Source organism: Tupaia chinensis, unplaced genomic scaffold (assembly GCF_000334495.1).
Source record: "Tupaia chinensis unplaced genomic scaffold, TupChi_1.0 Scaffold144276_1, whole genome shotgun sequence".
Taxonomy (NCBI): Eukaryota; Metazoa; Chordata; class Mammalia; order Scandentia; family Tupaiidae; genus Tupaia; species Tupaia belangeri.
The window spans coordinates 2,340,227-2,352,244 of record NW_006204133.1 but is presented as its reverse complement, the minus strand read 5'-3'; the positions used below and the strand labels follow the sequence as shown (position 1 = coordinate 2,352,244).

Below are 12,018 nucleotides of genomic sequence, written 5' to 3'. Positions count from 1 at the left end.
CCCGTTCTTACGCAAACCTTGATGGTACAACCCACTACATACTGAGGTTGTAAGTGTAATCTCATGGGACCACCTTTGCTGTTAACTGAGACACTGCCGTGCAGCACCTGGCTGTGGATGTAAAAAAGGGCTGAGGAAACCATCCAGGATTTATCAACACCCATATCAATGACAATGTGCAGTTCCCAGGCGGCCAAGAGCCAAAGTGACAAGGGCAATGGCATTCCTATGACCTGAGGGTCACTTATCTCTGAGTGAAACCTCAACAGTCAATGAAGGAAGATGCCCCCCCACTCACCCAGGGCGCTTCTTATTGGATGTCTGGTCCCAGGAAATAAGCCAGACGACCGCAGGGTGTGAATCCACTGTGATTCCTCTATGGCTGGGTGAAAGGCACTAAACCCCAGCAGCAGACTGGCTGTACCCCTTTCACTGCCTAAGGCAGTTCTCTTTCCTTCCTCCGCTTCCACCCAGACCCAAGGCTGTGAGACCTGGCCTGGTGCCTGTTTCTGGCTCCGCCACCCAGAGCTGGCTACCTGGAAGCTGGGCCCTGACCTACTCCAGCCACCAGTGTGGCCTCCAGCCCAGCTCTTCTCTCCCCCTTCCCTTTGGGGAGGGGTGTAGCCACAGCTGCTCACACTACTCAGGACAGCAAAACAAAGCAGGGACACCCCCCTGAGGCACGCAGTGCCCTCTGCCTTGCCCTGATGGGGTTTCTCATTCCCCCCATCCCTCGCCCCCCACCAGAGTTCAGTGATGAGGCTCTCGTGGCAACAGTAGGTTCTGGGTACTCTCGCCCACCTGGCCAAAACACCACATATGGTCATCCCTCAGTATCCATGGGGGACTGCTTCCAGAGGCTGGAGGACACCAAAAGCCACAGATGCTCAAGTCCCTTCACGAAATGGCGTAGCATTTGCACAGCCTCTCGTATACTTTCTCATTTTAAATTCATTCCATGAGACAGGAAGTGAGAAAGCGAGAGAGATGGATACAGCACCCCCAATAGGGCCCCACCTCAGCAACCCGGCTCATGGGCCACACACATGCCCCGTATACTCAGGAAGGGCTCCAGACTGGACTGGGAATCCTCCCACAGGGAGGCAATCTCGCAGAGACATCGTATTTTACGGCTGCACCCTCTCCCCATATACTTTAAATCATTCCTAGATGTTCATAATTCCTAACATCGATACAAGGTAAATGCTAAGCAAATAGCTGTTGAACTGCATTGTTTAGGGAGTAAGGACAGACAGGAAAAAGAAGTCCGTACCTGTTCAGTACAGATGCAACCACAGACCTAACTACAGCACTTGCCGGTCACAATGGAAGTCTCCCACGGGGGCTAGTTGAACCTGCAGGTGTGGAACCCAATACGGAGGTGCCTGTGGAACGGCCAGGAGACCTGTGCTGCAGGGGGAGAACCCAGTTCAAGTGGGCTTAAGAAGGTTCTAGGCTGAATGAAAAATTGAACAGAAAGAATCACATCTGAGCTCTAATACCAAAAGCAAGAACGACTCATCTTGGCTCCCTGCTGCTTACCCATGTCCATCACTCTCCCGTTCTCTGCAAATGGCCCAGTGAGTGGGACGTGAGGCAGCCTCTGACTTTGAACTCTCCAGCTCTAGCCGCCAGAGAGACTGATTGCACAGATCTCTCTGAGCTCTCTCCAGAGAAGGAAGCCCAGGGGCTCAGCATGAGCCAGGTGCCTCCTGGCAGAAGGCTGGGTCCACACTGCAGCATGGGGACTCCCCCACTAACCATGAGCTTGGGTCGGAGGGAGGCTGGACAGAATCACCTCAATTTATCAACACATTCAGTTGACAAATAGAGATACCCCTATAGTAGATATGTCTTAAACCTTAAAGAAAACAATTCGAGGGAACAAGCAGTTAGCATAATGGCTATGTCTCTGGACTCTCACATAGTCGACCACGGTTCGCGTCCCGGACCCGGTGGCTTAAAACTCACACCAGGCGCGTGTACGTGCGTGCCCAAGATCCCGAGAGGAGAATGGAGGAGAAGGGATTGCGGCGTGACCATCCCCTTTGGGGGGTGATTTCTCGCTTTCTGTCTCTAATGTCTCTGTCTGGCGAGCGCACATGCCCCATAGCAAAAAAATCTCTCCAAAAAAAAATAAAAAGAAAAGAAAACAATTCGAAGAACTCTCAATTAACTAAATGTTTTTTAGGTGACATAAACATAGAATTAGGTATAAATTCTTTTTGCTTAGAGCTCTTAAACTGCTATAACACTAAAAGAGATCTACAAATCAACTACAAACACAATCCCAACAGGAATGCGCTCAGGTTTTATTGCTTAATAGGACTGATGGTGTCGTCTTACGGGGACATAACCTTGACCAGCTCAGAAGGCCTCTTCTGCACGCTCTCCTCCACTCTCGCCTGGCCTGAGGCCAGAGAGGGCCAGGATGGCCACTTTCAGAATCTGTGTAGCAGTCATTTGGTCCAAACAACAGTGGCCAGCAGCCACTGTTCCCAAAAAGGCAGGTATTGAGCAGCACAGCGGAGCGGGGATGTGGCTGCGCCTCCCTGGACTGTGAACCAACGGGGATCCCAGGAGGCAGATGCTCCTCCATGTTTTTCCCCTCTGACTGCAATCAAGGGTTCCAGAAAACAGCACCGCTATGGCTTGCTGTGTAAAAACGCAACGCTGAAACTGCCGGCTACCCTTCCCAGACTCCCCTGCCGTGGGGCGTTCCCACCGCAGGCCACTCACTGTGGGTGTCACATCCAAGGTGGTGCCGACGACTCCTTCCTTTGTAAAAAGCAGCCACCGCTGCTGCTCCCTTCCATCTGTTTATGGTGGTTACATTCCTCAGGGACTTCATCTAGTGTCTGCTGCTGATGCGGGTGAAGGCTCAAGTTTCTCATAACGTGGGACCAGCAGCTGGTGTAATGGTTATGTCACTGGACTCCCACATAGTTGACCACGGTTCGAGTCCCAGACCCGGTGTCTTAAACTCACGCAGGGCGCGTGTGCGTGCATGCCCAAGATCCCAAGAGGAAAAAGGAGGAGAAGGGATGGCAGCGTGGCCGTTCCCCCGGGGGGGTGATTTCTCGCTTTCTATCTCTCTGTCTCTCTCTGTCTTTCTGGCGAGCACACACACCCTATAGCAAAAACCTCTCAAAAAAGGAAAAAAAAGTTTCTCATAACATACCTAACCCATGGAGGTCACGAGATGGACCAAAACTGCCAAGCCCAAGACGCCTTCTGGCCTTTCGTTTGCCTCATCTGGTCTCCACGGAGAGAAAGAAATGCGTAGAAGTCACGTTAGGTGAAACTCGCTGGGAAAGCACAGGTGTGAACAGTGGCACGGCTTACACATGCTTCCCACATCCCTTGACTTGCTTGGCCCTCACAGTGCTTTGCTGGGTGGTGAGGGATGGCTGCTCTTGTCTGACACCTGGGAGCCAGCGGGGCTCCCCCAAGGCCACGAGCTGCAGAGGGCAGTCAGCCCAGCGCTCGTCTGCACACAGTCGAGCACAGAGCATGTGGACTCAAACGACAACCCAGTGCTAATAACAGGCACAAGAGGGCCAGCTCCCGGCCTGATGAAGGCAGCCGGGTCCCACATGGCCAACTGTGGTTCGCATCTCCGACCTGGCACCTTGAGAAACACGCCAGGCGTGTATGCATGCCTGCCTAAGATCCTGATGAAAGCGAGACGGAGAAGGGACCGTGGCATGACCATTCCCCAGAGCCTAGGGAGAGCACCCCCCACCCTGCCAGCTTTCTGTCTCTACCTGGCGAGCCCATGACACTCGCTCATAGGGGGAAAAAAAAGGCACAAACTTTTTCACTTACAGAGCTCCCCTTCTCTCTAAACATTTCAGACTCAAGAAAAGATACGCTAAACGATATTTCCTTCCCTATCCTCCCCACCCATGCTCCTCCCCACGTTAAGAGTGTCCAGCTTCATATTAAGCAACACTCGATACCAGAAAGGAAACAGGTCTTCCTGGAGAAGGCAAAAGAGAGAATGGTCCGTTGAGAGCCACTTCTTTGTTTGCATCATTCATGCTTGATTTCCTTCTCCTAAACTGAAATAAAGTTCCTTGAAAAAATACCGTCTTTTTAAAATGTACTGTTTTTCTTCTTCCGTGACAGAGAAAGACAGACACCTCCGCAAGGTCCCAGTGCCATGCGCCACCCCAGCCGCTGCTGGCTTAGACTGCGGACATGCGCATACGGCCGCAAGTATGAGGAGACCCCTTTCTCCGTGGTCCGGTCGTATCACTGCTGCTTTACCACATGGCTACTACTGTCAGAAGAGTTTAAAACAAAATTGTAAACAGGATACAAAGACTTCATCTGGCAAACAACACCAACTAACGCTTACTAAAGTAAAAAAACAAAGATGGACTGGCCGGTGGCATGGAGGTTAAGGCACTGGATCCCACATGGCTGACAGCAGGTCCAGTACCACACCTAGCCATGTGAAAATCACATGTATTTGCATGTAAAAGTGGAGGAGAAGAGATCTGCATCAGGGCCATCCCCCCGGGGAGTGACGACTTACTTTTCCTCTCTTACCATGGTGAGTACGTACACCCTATTATGAAAAAAATTTTTTAAAAAAGGCAGGGCTTACATAAACACTGGACAGAAACGGTCCACTTCGGTAGGAAAGTAGAAGGGGAATGCACACTGCCATTGGCTCAGCAAGCCATGATTCCAGATCAGGATTTAGTGGTGACGGTGGCTCTATAACAGGGCTCCTTTGTGCTGTTTATATGAGAATTGTCTTTGACTTGCAATCTTCTCTTTACTGTTCCTAAAAGTTTCGTACACTCCCCGGAACATGTCCTGCTTTGCTAAGGGAATAATGTGCTGAGGTGTTGAAGAAGCAGTCACTGACTTGACCATAGTTCACATTGGGGACGTGCTCCACAGCTCAGGAATAAAGCATACATCCTCCCTCGCCTTACAAAAACTTCCACATCCTCTTTTGGCTTCATCAAGGGAAGTGCTGCAGGGAAACCTAGTCCAGCTCACTACTCGAGAAGTGGCTGGACACATAGACTAGGCAGATCCAATGCGGCAGGGGAAACGCAGGCCTGGACCAGGGTCGGCCTACTTGGCAGTTCCAAACACCTGCCCAAGACTTTTCACCCAGAAGCCAAGTGCACTCTTGGGAGGGAGAGTGGAGGGGTTGGGCAGATCCAGGCTTCATGCTCCCCAAACCTTGTCTGAATGGGAAGCTCCACCTACGGTTGACGCTGGCTCAGTGGGCGGCAGTGAAGCCAGCCTTTGCTTCTGTTTACTAGAGAGTAAATTATCAGTGCAGTGCTTTAACCTCAAGCTGACTTTCCAAACTCCATGCCACTGGAGCTTTGGGGAAGCAAAGGGAACACAGAGCTCCTAGGTCTTACCTGATGAGACGGTGCCAGTCACGGCACACACTGGCATCTGTGTGTTGGCGTCGCATCATGCAGACCCTCAACTCCAGCCAAACCCACAGGCACTCAGCCTCTCACCTTGCTCCTGCTAAGCCTTCTCCTTCAGCATGTTGGCACTTCAAGGGGCACTAGCAGAGTCACTCCAAAAACGTACACTATTTCCTTCTAGACTGCCACTGAATGAGCAGGCCTGACAGTGCCTGGAAAGGTCCCACACTGCAGCTGATTGGAGTTAGATGAGTTGTTTTTTGTTTCTATGTTTGTTTTTAATATAAAACTAGGAAAACTTTTTTTTCCTAATTCACAAGTGTTTGAAGCTAGCATAATGAGAAAATATAAAAAATTTCTAGGCACCAACAAAATTCTATAAAAGGCTCTAAATGTGAAGGGAACCACCGCAGATCAATGAAATGCCAGGAAGACGCAGTTATTTGAGGAACGAGGCCGTGGGCCAGCAGGCTGGGGATGACCTGTCCAAGGCCTCCACGCAGGGAGTGGAGACCAGTTCGGTTTCTAGTTTCTTCACCAACAATCAAAATCGGGGAGCGAGATCTGTCCTCCAGGTACCTGGAAACAGCAGTGAGTCACGCGCAACTTTACTAGGTGTGGATCTCTGGCAAAGCAGAATGTTATTTGTGTATTTAACTGTAAACATGGAATATTGTTTTAACTCTTCACCCCTGGATCCAGCTCTTAGCAAAGATGCTGAAAGGAATTCAGTGCTTCATATTTTCATTTTTTAAAAAAGTGGCAGCAACAGGTCATCCCGATCTTTACACAGACCTCTTGGGATCTTGGGTTCGATAGCTTCAGTTGCTCAGTGGTGGTGTTTGGTTATTCAGTGTTCAGTGCTCAGTGAGGGGGGAATCCCACCACAGGCTTTCCAGGGGGCTCTCTCATGGTAGCCTGGCCACAATTCTTCCTGCAAAGCTGACAGTGGCCAGACGACCATGTTTATCAAACACCCAAGAGGAAGAGAAGCAATGTTTAAAAGAAAGCTACGAGCAGTGCTCTGCAACCCATGCATCTCCTCAGGCAGTACTCCAAAGCTGTCCGCTGCAGCTACGGTCAAGGAAGCTCAGCGAGGCAGGGAGAGACACCGACCGACCCTATGCCCACGTCCTCACAGAGGCAGCTTCCTTCTTCCCATGTGGCATCTCTCTTCAATCACCAGTGAAGACCAGGCCAACGGGGGAGGGACCAGGGGCAGAGGACAGAGAGCAGCTCTGTAGGAGAAAGTGTTTCTGTCCTCCTCCTTCTGTCCTCAGGCTCAGTGGCCAGAAACACCCTCTCTTCGGGCTGTCCATAGGAGCCCACCATCTGGAACCGTAGCTGCCCATTTGTTTGTTCAAGAGGTGCCGAGCCAGGTGCTTACAGTGGACACGCCAAGTGAGCCAGAGTGACTCCTGCCTGCAAGGACCCAGCAGCAAGATGACAGGAGTCCAACATTCAGATAAGACAACACCAAGACAAAATGAAACACATGCTCCAGGCTGTGAAGGAGGTGAGGAAGAAGCTCAAAATCTGGTAAAAGACGGTCCAACAAGATACAAACAGACCTGACTTCCAAAGGTGCAGGCACACTCAGGGACGCACATTAGTCACGGAACAGGAAAGTCCACATACAAAGGGACAGCGAGAATGAATGAGGCTGGAGAACCAGGACGGGATCGGGGCAGGCCAACAGGCTAGCAGCAGACCTCAGAGCTGCATTCCAGTTGTGGCAATGAGGACGCCCCTAGGATCTCAGTTTGGACAAATCTGAAAAGTCTTGGTACTACTCTCGTGGACTCCTCCATGGCACTTTGAAGACAAACCTCTAGCTCGCTTGGTACAAACTAGGAAGCTACACTCACTACAGGATTGCGATGAGCACTGCTCCTGACCATAAGAGCAAAGGCTCAGTGAGGCTGGGTCAAGATGGCACCCATCACAGACAGACAGGCAATGTCATAACCAAAAGACAAAGGGTGACTCCTTTGTCCCAGCAGGTCTCCAGGGGACCCCAAAGGTCAGTTTGTCATTAGCACAACCAAACCTAAAGTCAGGCCATGCTCATTAGTTCTTAAGGAATCACCAATTTTGTAAATATAAAATAAAAACTGGGTTGGCCATGTGGCTTAGTGGGGGATTAAAAGTGCTAGAACCCACATGGCAAACCATGGTTCAAGTCCTGGTCCTGGTGGCTTGAGGGACATGCTGGGTGCATGCATGCCCAAAATCCTGACAGAATAGAGAAGTGGAGGAGGAGGGACTGCATCATGACCACACTCAGATAGGGGTGCTTTTTCTCTTGCCCTCTCTTTCAGTCTGTCTTTCTCTCTGGCAAGGGCATTCACCTGCCACATTTCAAAAAAAAACAAAACTGGTATAAAAACTAACATCATCAACAACACTAACAGAAACTAAAACCATTGGTAATTCAAGAAGCCAAGCAACTGCAGGTCCATTAGCACAAAACAAGCCTTAGGCCGAACCCATGTGCCTGTAAGTCAGGTCCCCAGAGGACCTCGCTTAGACCTCGCCCTGAGAAGCGTGTTAATCACGCAGCTCTAGAAAGCTGCTAGAACCATCTTCTCCTTCTTTCACTGTGGCCTTGGCCCAGAAAGATCCCTGAGCTGGTTGTGCTTTTGTTTCTAAAGGAAATGCTAATGAGCCAAGATATCGGTGTCATAATAAAAATGTCAAGAGGCACTTTTGCCATCATTTCTTTTTTATCCAGAATTTGTAGCCAAGTTATGAAGTGGAGAGAACACACTGAGACAAAGGGCCCCCACAAAGTGTCTCCCTGTCACATATCACACGTACAATTACCATCACCAAGAGCAGTGACAGTAAAGCTAATTAAAATCGCTACTTGTGCTTTTACTTTTCTTTTACACTTAAAAAAAAAATTCATGGCAGTTGGGTAATCAAAAGATCACAATTCACTTTTTAGAACAGCTCCCATCCTCAGTGAAAGTAACCTCTAGAAAAACTAAAAACTAAACCGGCATGTAGCAGATAATATCCTGTAAGCACCAGACCCTGGCTCCTTAGACACAGGCCAAGACACTGATGGTAGAGCCTGGGTGGGCAGGTCTTCACACACAGAAAGTTCTCTCTCACCTAGAAAACTCAGCCAGCACACAGGTATTGCCTAAGACCCTCAGGACTACGGTCGGGCCCTAGCCAGGGCTCAGTGAGGCCCAGGAGCAGGTGCACACGCTCACATCACTGCAGAGGACTGTACGGAGGGGAATGCACTGGTGACTGAAGGTAACTGAGGTCATGGTTCAGACAGAGGTAGGCTGCCTGGACCACAGATCACAAGGGCGATGCAGCCGAAGACCTCACAGCTGCTCAGCTCAGCAGCACGTGGTCAAGCCACTGACCACAGGCGAGGGGCAGAGAAATGTGCAGAAGCACAGCTGACATGGAGTCGGGGCTCCTCGGCTCCCGGCCTGACTCTGGTTCTCAAGCAAATCTCGAAGTCTGGGCACTTCGATGTTGCCCCTGCCAGATGTGGTCCTCACCTCCCCACACCTCTCCCCTCTCCCCTGACCTACTATCCAATTGGCAGATATACAAAATGGTATTGGCTGCGTTTATTCTGTTGTGTCATTGGCTCCTCACAACGAAGCCTGCCCCACCACAGAGGAACTGTGACGTGGGTGCAGTCATTCCGTGCATACAGACTGGGACAGGGAACAAGAGCTCTGACTTCCACACTGAGACCTCTCAGGGTTGGCACAGACGTCATGGAACTTCCAGAACCACCGGCACTTGGGGAGCCTTCACCTCTACAACCAGCCTGTACGGTCGTTCTTGAGTTTCTCTTCTAATCATTTTTATCTTCAATCTAGTACATGGAATGTCCTGAAGTAGCTACGCATGTAAGCGTGTATAGATATAAACAAACTTAACTATTCAGATACAAAAAGGCTTTGCACCATCTCACTAGGAACGGTGACAAAGATTGATCAGTCTTCAGTCAGATTCCAGAAACTTCTCCTAGGCAAATCTGTTTACTTTCTTGTAAAATCCAGTCTTAGCAAAGAACTCGGCTCATTCAGTTTAGCAGGAACCTCCCTTCCTTGATACTTGATCAGGTTTTTCACCCTCCACCTTCACCCCAGGTAGGATGTCTGGTCAAACTGCCAGGTCTTCAGCAAGAATCCTGTTGGGTTGGTCTAGCCGGAAACCCCCTTACAGCCGATGTTTCTTCTTAATAGTTTTACATCCACTAACCCCTCCATAGCTGTAAATACCCATCTGTGCTGACTATATTCGGGGTTGAGCCCCATCTCCCTAATCCACTGCCAGACTCTGCTACGGAGGTCCCTACAGCGAGTGCAATGGCCCTGAGTAAAGTCTTCCCTACCATGCTTTAGTAAGTGTCATGAATACTGTTTTACACACACCTTTAGGAGACCTGGGCATGGGGCAGAATGCACGGAGCATGGTGGTCCATCCCATCCCAACCACCAACAGCTGTCTGAGTACAGGCAAGTTTGCATCAGTCTGTGTCCACTGTCACAAAGTGGGGGAGGCATTCCTACCTCAGAGTCTTGCTGTGAATCTCAAAGGACATGTATGAGGCCTTTGGGGACCACAAGCCCACTTAGTAAAGTTACATTTCAATGACACTAGGTTTTGCTAAGGGTCAAATGAAATAGAAAGAGAAGAGGTCGGATGAGACACTTCTAAAAGGTTGGAGTTGGGATTTAAATCTTTTTTTTTTTTTGGAGAGATTTTTCACTATAGGGCGTGTGCGCTCGCCAGACAGACAGAGAGAGACATAGAGACAGAAAGCGAGAAATCACCCCCCAGGGGGGATGGTCACGCCGCAATCCCTTCTCCTCCATTCTCCTCTGGGGATCTTGGGCACGCACGCACACATGCCCGGCGTGAGTTTTAAGCCACCGGGTCCGGGACGCGAACCGCGGTCGACTACGTGGGAGTCCAGCGACATAGCCATTACGCTAACTGCTGGTTCCCGGGATTTAAATCTTTAAGTGACACATTCTCTGGAGACTGACAAAGCCTGAAGCTGTGGCCTGTGGAAAGGCTTCTTTAAGAAGCAGATCTGAGTCTGTAAATGGCATCTCTTGGGACTCCATCAGCCTCCCAGGTGGGCACAATGCAGACTGGGGTGGGTGGTCTGACACTGGTGCCCTCCCCCAATCACTGACCATGGTCAATCTAGCCAAGAAACTTACTACTGCTCTAAAAAGAGTCTTTTCCTTTTGTCCTTGAAAAGTTACAATGGCACAATTTAAAGACTCTTTGTGTGGGGAACCAGCAGTTAGCATAATGGCTATGTCGCTGGACTCCCATGTAGTCGACCACGGTTCGTGTCCCGGACCTGGTGGCTTAAAACTCATGCTGGGCGCGTGTGCGTGCGTGCCCAAGATCCCGAGAGGAGAATGGAGGAGAAGGGATTGCGGCGTGACCATCCCCCCTGGGAGGTGATTTCTCGCTTTCTGTCTCTATGTCTTTCTCTGTCTGTCTGGTGAGCGCACGCGCCCTATAGTGAAAATCTCTCCAAAAAAAAAAAAGGGAGGGGCTTTGGGACACTAATCCCAATGGGATTTTTAGCTGCCCTGCCCTAGATGGTCTAGAAAAAAAGGAGAAAATAAGTCATAAGAAAGCCTCCAAGCATATCAGCAGTTAAGCCTTTTATGGTATAAATTCTAGAGTTCAGCATTCACCAAATTACTTGGAGCAACATTCAGAAAAGACTTGAAATTTCAAATAAAGTCAAATAAATTTAGAACTCTGTAGATCTTAAACAAGGCTAGATGAGAGGATTAAACCACATACCGAGAGATGGTTTGCACTGAGAAACTGCAAAGCAGTTCTAAAAATATCGTGCGATCATCCACCACCGCTGCTTTAGGGAGAAAAAAACAGGGAGGGGATGAAAATCCAGAGCAAAGCTGACATTTCTGGGAGAAACGCTGACATGCAATCCCGTTCCCCCAGAATAACCAGACACACCAACCAGACCCCACAACAACAGGGCGACATACAATTTCTGTCACCAGGCAGGTCAGTGAACAGACTTGAAAGAGGGCAGAAAGAAGACGATCTCCAAATCAGGCTTTGTATTTGCAATCACCTTGCATGCTTGTGCTTTTACAATTTTGAGCAGTCTGCTTTCCCAGTTCCTCGAGGGGAGAACTTGGCAGTAAGGCTGGTGGGTACTGAGAGAGAGCATTGACATTCTGCGTTCCACACGTTAGGATTAGTCTGCTCGGACTGCCGTACAGAATATCACAGACTGGGGGCTGAAACAACAGACATTTATTTTCTCACAATTCTGAAGGCTGGAAGTCCGGGATAAAGGTGCCAGCCAATTCCATTCCTAGCGAGGGCTCTCTCCTTGGTTAGCAGACAGCTGCCTTCTCCCTGTGTCCTCACTGGGCCTTTCCTCCGTGCGTCTTCCTTGGTGCCTCATCTTTATTTTTTTAGAGAATTTTTTTGGCTACAGGGTGCGTGTGTGCTGGCTAGAAGGACAGAGAGAGAGAGAGACGGAGAGACAGAAAACAAGAAATCACCTCCCGGTGATTGGCCACTGCCGCAATCCCTTCTCCATACTCCTCTTGAAATT

General features: G+C 49.8%; 1 protein-coding gene across 1 annotated transcript in view; it reads right to left on the bottom strand.

Annotated features, from left to right (window-relative positions):
* Positions 1–12,018, bottom strand: part of INPP4A (inositol polyphosphate-4-phosphatase type I A) — a gene marked incomplete in the record, with an annotated part of 166,232 nt that overhangs the window by 90,126 nt on the left and 64,088 nt on the right.